The sequence below is a fragment of the Lygodium microphyllum genome, chromosome 21 (assembly GCF_053477565.2).
Source record: "Lygodium microphyllum isolate KBCC chromosome 21, Lygodium_microphyllum_v1.1.10, whole genome shotgun sequence".
Lineage (NCBI taxonomy): Eukaryota > Viridiplantae > Streptophyta > Polypodiopsida > Schizaeales > Lygodiaceae > Lygodium > Lygodium microphyllum.
This window is the reverse complement of record NC_141155.1, coordinates 55,895,586-55,910,063: the sequence shown is the minus strand read 5'-3', so window position 1 is coordinate 55,910,063 and position 14,478 is coordinate 55,895,586.

Genomic DNA, 14,478 nt, shown 5'->3' with positions numbered 1-14,478 from the left:
TAGACACCTTTCTAGCTAGTGTAAAGCATAGAAGTGGTCTTCCTTGTTGAGTCTTTGAGTGTGGCTATCACCGAGTGCTTGGGAGATAATGAGTCACTACAACACTGCCTCCTACACTTAGAATGTCTAGAAAAAATACGACGGATGTTCTTGCAGTGTATGGAAGCCACACATGCTCGATAAAATGCCTACCATGAGAGCTTTATCAAGCACAAATAATACTTGAAAGAAGATGACTTCTTCCTCGCCTATGATTCAAGAGTTGGCAAGTTTCCAGGCAAGATCCAGCAACACTGGATGGGACCCTATAAAGTACTCACTATCAATCCTAATGGGTCTATCCAAGTGCAAGCCAGGGACAACTCTAATGATCCCTTTCTCATCAATGGCTATTGCTCAAAGAAGTACTTCCCTCCCTGGGTATCTTGACAATCACAACTGACACATACTCTTCCATTGGGACATCACTCACTCTTGCCTTTGATGCTTACTGATAGTCTTCATTCTGCCACTGTTGAGGTAGATGATGCCTTTTGTTCCCTCAGTTTCACCTCTCGCCCCTACTCTGCTACCTTCTCATCTAATCATGCACATGTGGCATGGATGATTCTACTAATTAATGTTTTAGCCCTGTGAAAAAAAATAAACATAAAGAGAAAAAAATAAAACTATTATGGGATAAAGGAAGAAATTTCCTGTCATAATAGACCTTGCTCCAAGAAAATGTGGCAAACACCCTTGGATGGGAAGCTGGCCTGGTGGAAAAGGTGGTAACATCCCACCACAGTCTGGATCAATTGATTCCTCAGACGAACTTCCAAGATCCAGTTTCAAAGCCACCTCCCTTTGTGCACTATAACCTCCTGTGACTCTTTGGAGAGCATCTCTCCTTTGGCAAGACATGTTTCTATATTCCAATATACGTTTTTGATCTATAGGCTATCTCATTGGTTACACCTTTCCATCAATAGACAAAATTTGATGTCATCAACAAGCCAACATTGATCTTCATTGACATGTTGAGATATCGAGCTCCACTCGTGATATGCCAGGGTGACCGTTGTGCATTTATGTCACCGACGTGTTAGTTGCAGATGCGGTTGGTACACCGCCCATGAATAATAGCTAGATGACAGCTATCCTTATCTACTCTAGTTCGTGGCTCAGTTAGTATGCCACCTTAGTTATTTGAGTTTGGTTTGAGACCCATATATAGGGTTCTTCTATTTCTTTGTAAGAGAGTTCTTTTTGGCTTACACAACTAAGAAGAGGAAAACTGTTTTCAGCCTCCACCCTTGTGTGTATTCCCCCATTGTGCAAGCAAGAAAGCTACAAGTGAGACTCCTTCCTTCTCTCCCACAATCTTGACATGACAACCCCTTGAGTGATGTGAGCTTTTATCCTAATAGGATGGGGATGTGCATATGGATTGTCTTCTGTATCTCTCAATCGACTATGAGATAAAGAATTGGGTGAGTGACCAATCCTTATCCTTTAAATCCAAATGGCATGTGAGATGTGTGAATGGAGCATTGGACGTACGGATTGGACCTCTCAATGCACAAAGCACAATTTGTTTCTGTGCACGGCACTATAAGGCTCCCTAGCCTTCCTTTTTGCGTTATATGTCAGCACACAGGTCAAGAATCAGGTTACCCTCTTGTATTTATCAATGAAGTCTGAGACAAAGGGGGACTGAGTGGACTAATTTTTCCTTTTACTAATTGAGAGGTGAGGTTTGTAAGACATTACGACACTAGCGCTAGGTATGTTTTCACTTTCCTATATGCACACAGGGGGGTTAGGCCTCTACCATCAACACACAACACATCACTTTGCTCTATGCACGACACTGCAAGGCTCCTTGGCTTACCCTCTTGCACCTATGCTAGATGGGTTGGACTACACTAATGCACCATTAATTGTGCACATTGACATACTCCCTCTCCACCATTCATCTTGTTGATTTCTCAATCGAGTGCAAGACATGGGTTATCATTCCTCCTCCTCTAAGTGATGTGCATCGTGGGGCGAGCGACTAATCTATCCTTCTAACATGAGTGCTTATGAATTGAGTGCTATATTCTTCATTATTAAATTTACCAATTCCTCATCAATGATGCTACCTTCCAAAGTGCTACTACATGGTCCCTTCCGTGCTGCATGAGTGATGTGGTGAGCCGTGGTACCTCTTCCAAACAACTCCAACTCCCAGTGTATTGGCAACAATCCCCATTAACCAATTGAATGGGCTAAGTGTTTCTAGCCCTACCTCTTGTATTTATTTGTGTGTGACATGTCTTAAGTGTGGGGATGCAAGGGTGTGGGTCATGGTCGAGTACAAGGCCCCTGTTGAGTAGACAAACTGCTTTGTCCAAGTTTTAAATGTGGGGATGCATCCCTACGCGTCTTGTTTGCATATATTCATGAACACCTCACTCTTTGATTCTTAAATGGTATCATATTTTATTTATACCTTGTTGAGGTCCCTTCCTCACCCACTTGTCCTATTCTATCCCATTCTTGTGGTCTTTCCTTTCCTTTTAGGTTTTTTTATTATTTTGGTGATGTTCCATGTGTCACACCATACGTTAACCAAAATTGGAGTTTGAACCTAGAACCATGTTTGTCCCTTTGAATTTGTCATTCTTTCTTTTTATTACCCTCTATTTCGAGCAATGGTTCATCAGTTATTAATTTTCAAATGATTTTACACAAATTAGGTGTGTCTCCATGCGAACATACCTTTCTCATGCCAAAACTGTAATTTGAAATGAGGGCCCTCATCTTTCCCTTTTGTTGGAAACTTTTTATTTTTACAACCCATCTTTTCAATGTATGAATTGGTCGTTTTTTTTTTTGTGTTTGCAGGTTTATTTTTAGGCATTTTTTACTATTTTTTCATGTAAACACTCTCTCTTCTCATCAGAATGGCATCTTGCTTGGTTACCCTCAAGCTATTGGTCTCCTAGACCTTTTTCCTTTCCCCCCTCATTTTGGTCCATCAATTTTCGCTATTAAATTTTAATTGTATTTTTTTCACATATTTTTTACATTTTTTCATGTGAATGCACATTTCTTACATTGAGAATCACATTCTAATCTAACAACCCTCTCAAACACCACTCCCTTGATATTTTTCCTTGTTGCCCCTTGTTTCACTTGACGAATTACCTCCAATTAATTTTTGTTTCAATTTTTGTGTGTATTTTTATCAATTTTTCCATGTGAACACCCCTATTTGTCATCAAAACCATGTTTCGATCTAATAGCCCTATCCATCTCATCAAACCAAACATTCTTCCTTCTCATTGCATTCTATTTTGACCACCCAATTTTTTGTTATTACTTTTCAATTATGTTTTTAGGTTCTATTTTTCTCATTTTTCCATGTGAACATGTCCTAAATGTGTTCTGACTTGACACCTGTGCAGCACATTCATCCGAATATTTTTCCTTCTTTTTGCACTTTGTTCTAGTAGTTGAATTTTTTGTTATTAATTTTTCTAATCGTGTTTTTGTGTGCATTTTTTGTCATTTTTGCATGAGAACGCCTGGTTTTACTTCATGATGCATGCCTATGTATCTACCATGTCACATCCAACAGACTCGTATATGTTTCTCCCACTCGCGTCCAATCGCATTATGGCAAATTTTTTTCCCTCGCCTCGTGTCCATGTTGTTGAGATGACAAGCTCAACACATGTGGACATTGATGATGGACCACCTGGTTAGATGGGTCCACACGTCTACACTTAGCATGTCGGTGGTCATTATGACTCTCACATGGCCAGTGACTCATTACTTATTATATTCAGGTTGTTACATCTATTTACAGCTGGCATAGTTATAGCGCCAGTCGACTAGTGTAGTCGGTTATGCATTGTTTGACTTAGTAGGCCACTTTCCTTTATATTGTATCTTATCTATACTTTGTGTACATTGAAAAGAGTGTGGAAGAAGAAGAAGAAATCAACAAGAAAACGTTTTGGCCTCCATCTCTCTTCTTGTCTCTTGAGTGAGCTTTTCCTTGTGCATTCTGTGTATGTTCAGCGCAGCATCTTGAGCAAGTCCCCCCACCACGCGATTCTTGACATGGTATCAGAGCCACGCCACTGAGAGAGGCTGATTTCGAAGGCTGAAGTGAAGGAGAAGAAGCAAGGTTCGAGCAAGCAAGCCACGGGTAAGAAGCTCTCCCATCCTTCCACTCTTTCTCTTGGATAGTGCCTGTGGAGGCACCGGAAGCAGGGCAGAGCAAAAATCTCAGATTGCAGTGAGATTTGGTGTGCGCGAAGAGCATTGTGTATTCTGCAAATTAGCCCTTTAGGGCTTTTCTCACAGTTATTTTGGGCATCTGAGGCCGTTTCAGGCCCCGTTTTAGAGCCGCAAGGTTACAAACAGCACTTTCAGGGTACACTGTGATTTCGGCTGTTTTGATGGAAAGTGGGTGCACAGGTTATAGATTGTGAATCTGTAATTCTTGAGGTGTTTGCAAGAAGCAAACATAAGGTTTATCTGCAACAGGTTGCAGATTGCATGTATTGTTGAGTAGACAGTGAAAAAGGCTGCCTGGTGTATTGCTATGCACTACAGGTCAAGGGTTGCAGAAGATTTGCTTGCTATTTGGTATTAGTTTTGTGATAATGACAGAGAACAGTGGAAGCCCTATCATTGAGAAGCTCGAAAAGAACAACTACCCTTCATGGAAGTTCCATGTCATGAACTTCCTTATTGGAAAAGGCCTCTACGAGTTTGTTTCAAGTGAAGAAAATGAGCTGGAGGTGAGTGATCCTCCAACTGCAGAATAGACAAAGGCACGGAAGGAATGGAATGCAAAAGACAAGAAGGTTATGTATTGGCTGTCTGCAGTAATTGACAATAATATGCTGGGACATATTAGAAATGCAGAGAATTCATATGCAGCTTGGACCATACTTGAAAGTATGTTTTCCATAAATACAAAGGCATGAAAGATTCAACTCAAGCAAGAGTTGAATACATTGAAGAAAGGGAAGATGTCTATCAATGGGCATGCACTGAAGGTAAGGAGCATTGCAGATGCATTGGCAGCGATTGATGCAATGCCCGATGATGATGATTTGGTGTCGTCTACCTTGGGTGGACTTAACAATGAAAAGGCTTGGAAGTCTTTTGTAACTTCCATATATGTCAAAAAGCCATTTCCAGATTTTGATGAGTTGGTCTCCCTTATGATCACTGGAGAGATCAACATGCAGAGTGAGACATTTGAAAGAAGTGGTGAACAGGTCCAAGATTTCTACTCTAGTTTAGGAAGGGGACATGGCACGTTCTCTTCAAGAGGCCGTGGTACAGGACATGGTAGTGACAACCAACAAAACAGATTGAATCAGTAATTTGGCGATATGTAGGTTTCAGGAGGTTGTGGTATCTTTAGAGGCAAGGGGAGCTTTAGAGGAAGAGGTGGATGGCAGAATAGAGGATCTAACAACTCTGGTATTGTGTATCACTACTGTGGCAAAACACGTCATATTGCAGCCCAATGTTATGCTAAGAAAGATGATATCCGCAGTGGTAAGTTGCAACAAGGAAACTATGCATCGTCTTCACGACAGAATGAAGACAAAAATGAATGTCCGTTTGTTATGCAACATATTCTGAATGCTGTTACAGGAAAGGGAACACATGATGATGTTTGGTATGTTGATTTAGGTACATCCAATCATATGACCAGCCATGCAGAATGGTTTGGAGAGATGCAGGATTTGCAAAATGCAGGTTATGTGCAGACAGGTGATGATTCATGCCACCCAATTTCACACATTGGAAAAGTTTCCTTGTCCTTGCATGATGGTAAGACAAAGAGTCTTTCAGATGTATTACATGTGCCATCTATTACAAAGAACTTGGTGTCAGTCGATCAAATGGTAGAGCAAGGGTTGCAAGTCAGATTTAATGCAAAGGGTTGCTTTGTAGAAGACTTCAATGACAAGTGCAGGTTGGTAGCAAAGGAAAGTAGAGTTGGACGTATGTTTACTCTAGATGTTGGAATTCCTACTATGAATGCTGCTATGTATGCTAAAGGAAAAGATGTTGCAGATATTGAAATTTGGTACAAACGCATTGGACATGCAAATGTACAAAGGCTGAAATTAATGCACTCCAAAGGATTGGTTACAGGTTTGCCTACATTTAGAGTTGCAAAATTTCATAAGGTATGCGAAACATGTCAGTTTGGTAAGCAAGCAAGACAACCCTTTTCACATGACAAAGATGTAAGCAGAAATATCCTTGATGTTGTGCATACAAACATTTGGGGGCCTACACAAAATGTATCTATTGGAGGCAGTTCATACTTTGTCACATTCATTGATGATTGTTCTAGAAAGCTGTGGGTATATTTTATGAAGGAAAAGAGTGAAGCGTTTGAGCACTTTAGAACTTTCAAGGCTGCAGTTGAAAGAGAAACATGCTTGAAAGTAAAGTGCTTGAGGTCAGATGGAGGGGGAGAGTACCTCTCGAATGAGTTCAGTGATTTTCTGAGGTCTCATGGGATAAAGAGACACTTCACATGCAGATATACCCCACAACAAAATGGGGTTGCAGAAAGGAAAAACAGACATATTGCAGAAGTTGCACGTGCCTTGATGGTGGTTGAAAAGAATATGCCTAAGCATTTTTTGTCTAAGGCTATTCATACTACTGTTTATATTATGAACAGAACTCCTACAGCTGCAGTTCATGGGATGACTCCTGAAGAATGCTTTACTGGCAAGAAGCTTGATGTATCGCACTTGAAGGTATTTGGCTGTGTTGCATACGTTCATGTGCCAGATGAGCTACGGAAAAAGCTTGATCCAAAGGCAGAAAAATGTGTTTTTATTGGATACTCTTTAGAGCAGAAAGGGTATCGCTATTATAACCCTGTCACATGTAAGTTTAGAGTGAGTAGGGATATCATCTTTAATGAAATGAGCAGTTGATATGTATCTAGTGGTGATGCATTGGATGATGATGATGACTCATGTGCAAGCTGAAAAGCAATAATCACGGACTCTTAGTGGACCAAAGACATCATCTGGTAGTCCTTGGTCTGGGAGACTAAGAAGTACCTCTACATCTTCAGGTGCATCTAGTAGCACTACAAGTAAAGACAAAGGAAAGAATAAAGTGTCAGATGGCATTCATGTAGTTCTTGATGGAGACTCTAGTGGCTCAGAAAGCTTGGATGATGAGCTTGGTATTCCTTCTGTCAGGACACCAGGTGTATAGAGAGCTCATAGTAATGTAAAGGCTCCATTGAGTGATCCGGTGGTACGCAGATCTAGTAGGGTCAGATACCCTCTTAAAAGATTTGGTTTTTAAGGTTATGCAGCTCACCATTATGCTTATATGGTGAAACTAGTTGAGGATGTTGAGCCCACATGTCTTGAGGAGGATGTTGGTCATGCTCATTGGGATGCAGCAATGGATGAGGAGATGGCTGCATTAGAGGCCAATAAGACTTGGGATCTAGTATTATTGCTGAAGGGCAAGAAAGCTATTGGATGTAAGTGGGTTTATAATATTAAGCACAATGCAGATGGTTCTATTAGTAGGTACAAAGCTAAGCTGGTTGCAAAAGGCTATGCCCAGACATATGGCATAGATTATGAAGAAACCTTCAGCCCAGTTGCTAGGATGGCAACTGTCAGATGTGTGATTGCTTTGGCAGTAGCCAAAGGTTGGAGGTTGCAACAAATGGATGTGAAGAATGCTTTCTTGCATGGTGATTTGCAGGATGAAGTATATATGGATCAACCAACAGGTTATGAAGATTTAGAGCATCCCACATATGTGTGCAGGTTGAAGAAGGCACTCTATGGGCTCAAGCAAGCACCTAGAGCATGGTCTGACAAGATCAGAGAGTATCTTGTCAATATTGGATTTTATGTTTCTGATGCTGATCACTCACTTTATGTGAGAAAGGGAGATGCAGGTTTGGTCATCATAGTCATCTATGTGGATGACTTTCATTATTACAGGTGATAGTGATAGTGGGATTGCTGAAGTCAAGGACTTTTTGAAGAAGAAGTTTGAGATGAAGGATTTAGGTGAGCTAAGGTACTTCCTTGGCATTGAGGTGATCAGATGTGATGATGGTATATGGCTATCCCAAAGACAGTATGGCTTGGATATGCTGTCCAAGTATGGTATGACAGCATGCAAACCACTTTCAGTCCCGTGGAGCAGAATGTAAAGCTAAGTGCTGATGTTGGGGATGAGATAAAAGACCCTAATATGTTCAAGAGGATAGTGGGGAGTTTGATCTACATGACCATTACAAGGCCAGACTTGAGCTACGCTATTGGTCTTGTGAGTCAGTTTATACAAGTACCTAGAAAGCCACATTTGGATGCAGTAAGACGCATATTGAGATATGTGAAGTCCACATTACATTATGGACTTTTCTATGACGCAGGTACAGAAGTACAGGTGTTTGGATACACAGATGCAGATTGGGCTGGTAGTATGTCTGATAGAAGATCTACCAGCGGATACATGTTCTCTCTTGGTAGTGCAGCAGTTGCTTGGAGCAAGAAAAAGCAATCTATAGTTGCTTTGTCAAGTACAGAGGCTGAGTATAGAGGTGCTGCTGTTGCAGCATGTGAGGTATGTCAAGAATTGCGTGGTGGAGGGGGTTGCTCAAGATGTTGCGTCGAACACACACAGAATGCACAAGGAGAAGCTCACTCAAGAGACAAGAAGAGAGATGGAGGCCAAAACGTTTTCTTGTTGATTTCTTCTTCTTCTTCCACACTCTTTTCAATGTACACAAAGTATAGATAAGATACAACATAAAAGGAAAGTGGCCTACTAAGTCAAACAATGCATAACCGACTACACTAGTCGACTGGCGCTATAACTATGCCAGCTGTAAATAGGTGTAACGACCTGAATATAATAAGTAATGAGTCAGTGGCCATGTGAGATGCATAATGACCACCTACGTGCTAGGTGTAGACGTGTGGATCCATCTAACCAGGCGGTCCATCATCAATGTCCGCATGTGTTGAGATTGTCATCTCAACACTCCCCCTCAAGCTCAACTGCATCTCTGCAACTCCAAGTAAGCTTCAAAACTTTTGAAGCTTCTCTGTACCAAATTCCTTCGTGAAGATGTCAGCTATCTGATCCTGTGTGCTGACATACACCAAGTCAATCTCACCTGCTAGTACCTTCTCTCTCACAAAGTGGTAGTGTACCTCAATATGTTTTGTCTTGGCATGGAACACAGGGTTCCTAGCCAATTGTATACTGCTCATGTTGTCACAATAAATGACAACTGGACCTTCCACCTACACATCCAAATCAGCCAATAGCTTTTGCAGCCATACTACCTTACATGCTGCAACAGCAGCACCTCTATAATCAGCCTCTGTACTCGACAAAGCAACTGTAGATTGCTTTTTGCTGCTCCATGCAACTGCTGCACTACCAAGAGAGAACATGTATCCGCTGGTCGATCTTCTATCAGACATACTACCAGCCCAATCTGCATATGTGTATCCAAACACCTGTACATCTGTACCTGCCTCATAGAAAAGTCCGTAATGTAATGTGGACTTCACATATCTCAATATGCGTCTGACTGCATCCAAATGTGGCTTTCTAGGTACTTGCATAAACTGACTCACAAGACCAACAACGTAGCTCAAGTATGGCCTTGTAATGGTCATGTAGATCAAACTCCCCACTATCCTCCTGAACATAATAGGGTCTTCTATCTCATCCCCAACATCAGCACTCAGCTTTACATTCTGCTCCAATGGGACTGAAAGTGGTTTGCATACAGTCATACCATACTTGGACAACATATCTAAGCCATACTGTCTTTGGGATAGCCATATACCATCATCACATCTGATCACCTCAATGCCAAGGAAGTACCTTAGCTCACCTAAATCCTTCATCTCAAACTTCTTCTTCAAACAGCCCTTGACTTTAGCAATCCCACTATCACTATCACCTGTAATAATCAAGTCATCCACATAGATGACTATGATGACCAAACCTGCTTCTCCCTTTCTCACATAAAGTAAGTGATCAACATCAGAAACATAAAAGCCAATATTGACAAGATACTCTCTGATCTTGTCAGACCATGCTCTAGGTGCCTGCTTGAGCCCATAGAGCGCCTTCTTCAACCTGCACACATACGTGGGATGCTCTAAATCTTCATAACCTGCTGGCTGATCCATATACACTTCTTCCTGCAAATCACCATGCAAGAAGGCATTCTTTACATCCATTTGCTGCAACCTCCAACCTTTGGCTGCTGCCAAATCAATCACACATATGACAGTTGCCATCCTAGCAACTGGACTGAAGGTTTTTATGCCATATGTCTGGGCATAGCCTTTTGCAACCAACCTAGCTTTGTACCTGCTAATAGAACCATCTGCATTGTGCTTAATCTTATAAACCCACTTACATCCAATACTTTTCTTTCCCTTCGGCAATGATACTAGATCCCAAGTCTTATTGGCCTCTAATGCAGCCATCTCCTCATCCATTGCTACATCCCAATGAGCATGACCAATAGCCTCCTCAAAACATGTGGGCTCAACATCCTCAACTAGTGTCACCATATAAGCATAATGGTGAGCTGCATAACCTTCAAAACCAAATCTTTTAACATGATATCTCACCCTGTTAGACCTGTGTACCACTGGATCACTCAATGGAGTCTTTGCATTAACGCGTACTCTCTGCACACCTGGAGTCCTCACTGAAGGAATGCCAAGCTCATCATCTAAGCTCTCTGAGCCACTAGAGTCTCCATCAAGAACTCCATCAATGCCTTCTGACACTTTATTCTTTCCTTTGTCTTTACCTGTAGTGCTACTAGATGCACCTGAAGATGTAGAGGTACTCCTTAGTCTCCCAGACCAAGGACTACTAGATGATGTCTCTGGTCCACTAAGAGTCTGTGATTCTTGCTTTTCAGCCTGCACATGAGTATCATGATCATCATCAACATCCAATGCATCACCACTAGATGCATATCAACTGCTCATTTCATCAAAGATGACATCCCTGCTCACTCTGAACTTACATGTGACAGGGTTGTAACAGAGATACCCTTTCTGCTCTAAAGAGTATCCAATAAAGATACACTTTTCAGCCTTTGGATCTAGTTTTCTCCGCAACTCATCTGGCACATGAACATACGCAATGCAGCCAAACACTTTCCTGTGTGAAACATCAGGCTTCTTACCTGTAAAACATTCTTCGGGGGTCATACCATGAACTGCAGCTGTGGGAGTTCTGTTCATAATATAAACAGCAGTATGAACAGCCTCAGACAAAAAATGCTTAGGCATATTCTTTTCATCCATCAAGGCGCGTACAACTTCTGCAATATGCCTGTTTTTCCTTTCTGCCACCCCATTTTGCTGTGGGGTATACCTGCATGTGAACTGTCTCTTTATCCCATGAGACCTCAGAAAATCACTGAACTCATTTGAGAGGTACTCTCCCCCTCCATCTGACCTCAAGCACTTTACTTTCAAGCTTGTTTCTCTTTCAACTGCAGCCTTGAAAGTTCTAAAGTGCTCAAATGCTTCACTCTTTTCCTTCATAAAATATACCCACAGCTTTCTAGAACAATCATCAATGAATGTGACAAAGTATAAACTGCCTCCAAGAGATACATTTTGTGTAGGCCCCCAAATGTCTGTATGCACAACATCAAGGATATTTCTGCTCACATCTCTATCATGTGAAAAAGGTTGTCTTGCCTGCTTACCAAACTGACATGCTTCACATACCTTCTGAAATTCTGCAACTCTAAATGTAGGCAAACTTGTAACCAACCCTTTGGATTGCATTAATTTTATCCTTTGTACATTTGCATGTCCAATGCATTTGTGCCAAATTTCAATGTCCGTAACAATACCTTTTCCTTTGGCATACATAGCAGCATTCATAGTAGGAATTCCAACGTCCAAAGTAAACATACGTCCAACTCTACTTCCCTTTGCTACCAACCTGCACTTGTCATTGAAATCTTCTACAAAGCAGCCCTTTGCATTAAATCTGACTTGCAGCCCTTGCTCTACCATTTGACCGACTGACACCAAGTTCTTTGTAATAGATGGCACATGTAATACATCTGAAAGACTCTTTGTCTTACCATCATGCAAGGACAAGGGAACTTTTCCAATGTGTGAAATTGGGTGGCATGAGTCATCACCCATCTGCACATAACCTGCATTCTGTAAATTCTACATCTCTCCAAATCATTCTGCATGGCTGGTCATATGATTGGATGCACCTGAATCAACATACCAAACATCATCATGTGCTCCCTTTCCTGTAACAGCATTCAGCATATGCTGCATAACAAACAGACGTTCATTTTTGTCTTCATTCTGTCGTGAAGACGATGCATAGTTTCCTTGCTGCAACTTACCACTGCGGATATCATCTCTCTTAACATAACATTGGGCTACAATATGACCTGTTTTGCCACAGTAGTGGCACACAATACCAGAGTTGTTAGAACCTCTGTTCTGTCACCCACCTCTTCCTCTAAAGCTCCCCCTGCCTCTAAAGTTACCACGACCTCCTGAAACCTGCATATCGCCAAATTGTTGATTCAATCTATTTTGCTGGTTGTCACTACCACGTCCTGTACCACAGCCTCTTGAAGAGAACCTGCCACGTCCCCTTCCTGAACTGGAGTAGAAAGCTTGGACCTATTCACCGCTTCTTTCAGATGTCTCACTCTGCATGTTGATCTCTTTAGTGATCATAAGGGAGACCAACTCATCGAAATCTGGAAATGGCTTTCTGACATATACGGAAGTTACAAAAGACTTCCAAGCCTTTTCATTATTAAGTCCACCCAAGGTAGACGACACCAAATCATCATCATCGGGCATTGCATCAATTGCTGCCAAGGCATCTGCAATGCTCCTTACCTTCAATGCATACTCATTGATAGACATCTTCCCTTTCTTCAATGTATTCAACTCTTGCTTGAGTTGAATCTTTCGTGCCTTTGTATTTACAGAAAACATACTTTCAAGTATGGTCCAAGCTGCATATGCATTCTCTGCATTTCTAATGTGTCCCAACATATTATTATCAATTACTGCAAACAACCAATACATGACCTTCTTGTCTTTTGCATTCCATTCCTTTCATGCCTTTGTCTCTTCTGCAGTTGGAGGATCACTCACCTCCGGCTCCTTTTCTTCACCTGAAACGAACTCGTAGAGGCCTTTCCAATAAGAAAGTTCGTGACACGGAACTTCCATGAAGGGTAGTTGTTCTTGTCGAGCTTCTCAATGATGGGGCTTTCACTATTCTCTGCCATTATCACAAGAATAATACCAAACAGCAAGCAAATCTTCTGCAACCCTCGACCTGTAGTGCACAGCAATACACCAGACAGCCTTTTTCACTGTCTGCTCAACAATACATGCAATCTGCAAAAACCAGTTTGCAAATAAACCTTGTGTTTACTCACTGGTAAACACCTTTGATCTTACAGATCTGAAATCTGTAACCTGCGCACCCACTTTTGGTCGATACAGCCGAAGTCACAGCGTACCCTGAAACTGCTGTCCGCAACCTTGCAGCTCTAAAACGGGGCCTGAAACGGCCTCGAATGCCCAAAATAACAGCGGGAAAGCCCTGAAGGGCACATATGCAAAATATACAGTGCTCTTCGCGCACACCAAATCTCACTGCAATCTGAGATTTTTGCTCTGCCCTGCTTCCGGTGTCTCCACATGCACTATCCAAGAGAAAGAGTGGAAGGATGGGAGAGCTTCTTACCCGTGGCTTGCTTGCTCGAACCTTGCTTCTTCTCCTTTGCTTCAACCTTTGAAATCAGCCTCTCTCAGTGGTGCGGCTCTGATACCATGTCAAGAATCGTGTGGTAGAGGGGGTTGCTCAAGATGTTGCGCCGAACACACACAGAATACACAAGGAAAAGCTCACTCAAGAGACAAGAAGAGAGATGGAGGCCAAAACGTTTTCTTGCTGATTTCTTCTTCTTCTTCCACACTCTTTTCAATGTACACAAAGTATAGATAAGATACAACATAAAAGGAAAGTGGCCTACTAAGTCAAACAATGCATAACTGACTACACTAGTCGACTGGCGCTATAACTATGCCAGCTGTAAATAGGTGTAACGACCTGAATATAATAATTAATGAGTCAGTGGCCATGTGAGATGCATAATGACCACCGACGTGCTAGGTGTAGACGTGTGGACCCATCTAACCAGGCGGTCCATCATCAATGTCCGCATGTGTTGAGCTTGTCATCTCAACAAGGTAGTATGGCTACAAAAGTTAATGGCTGATTTGGATGTGCAGGTGAAAGGTCCAGTTGTCATTTATTGTGACAACATGAGGAGTATATAGTTGGCTAGGAACCCTGTGTTCCATGCCAGGACAAAATATATTGAGGTACACTACCACTTTGTGAGAGAGAAGG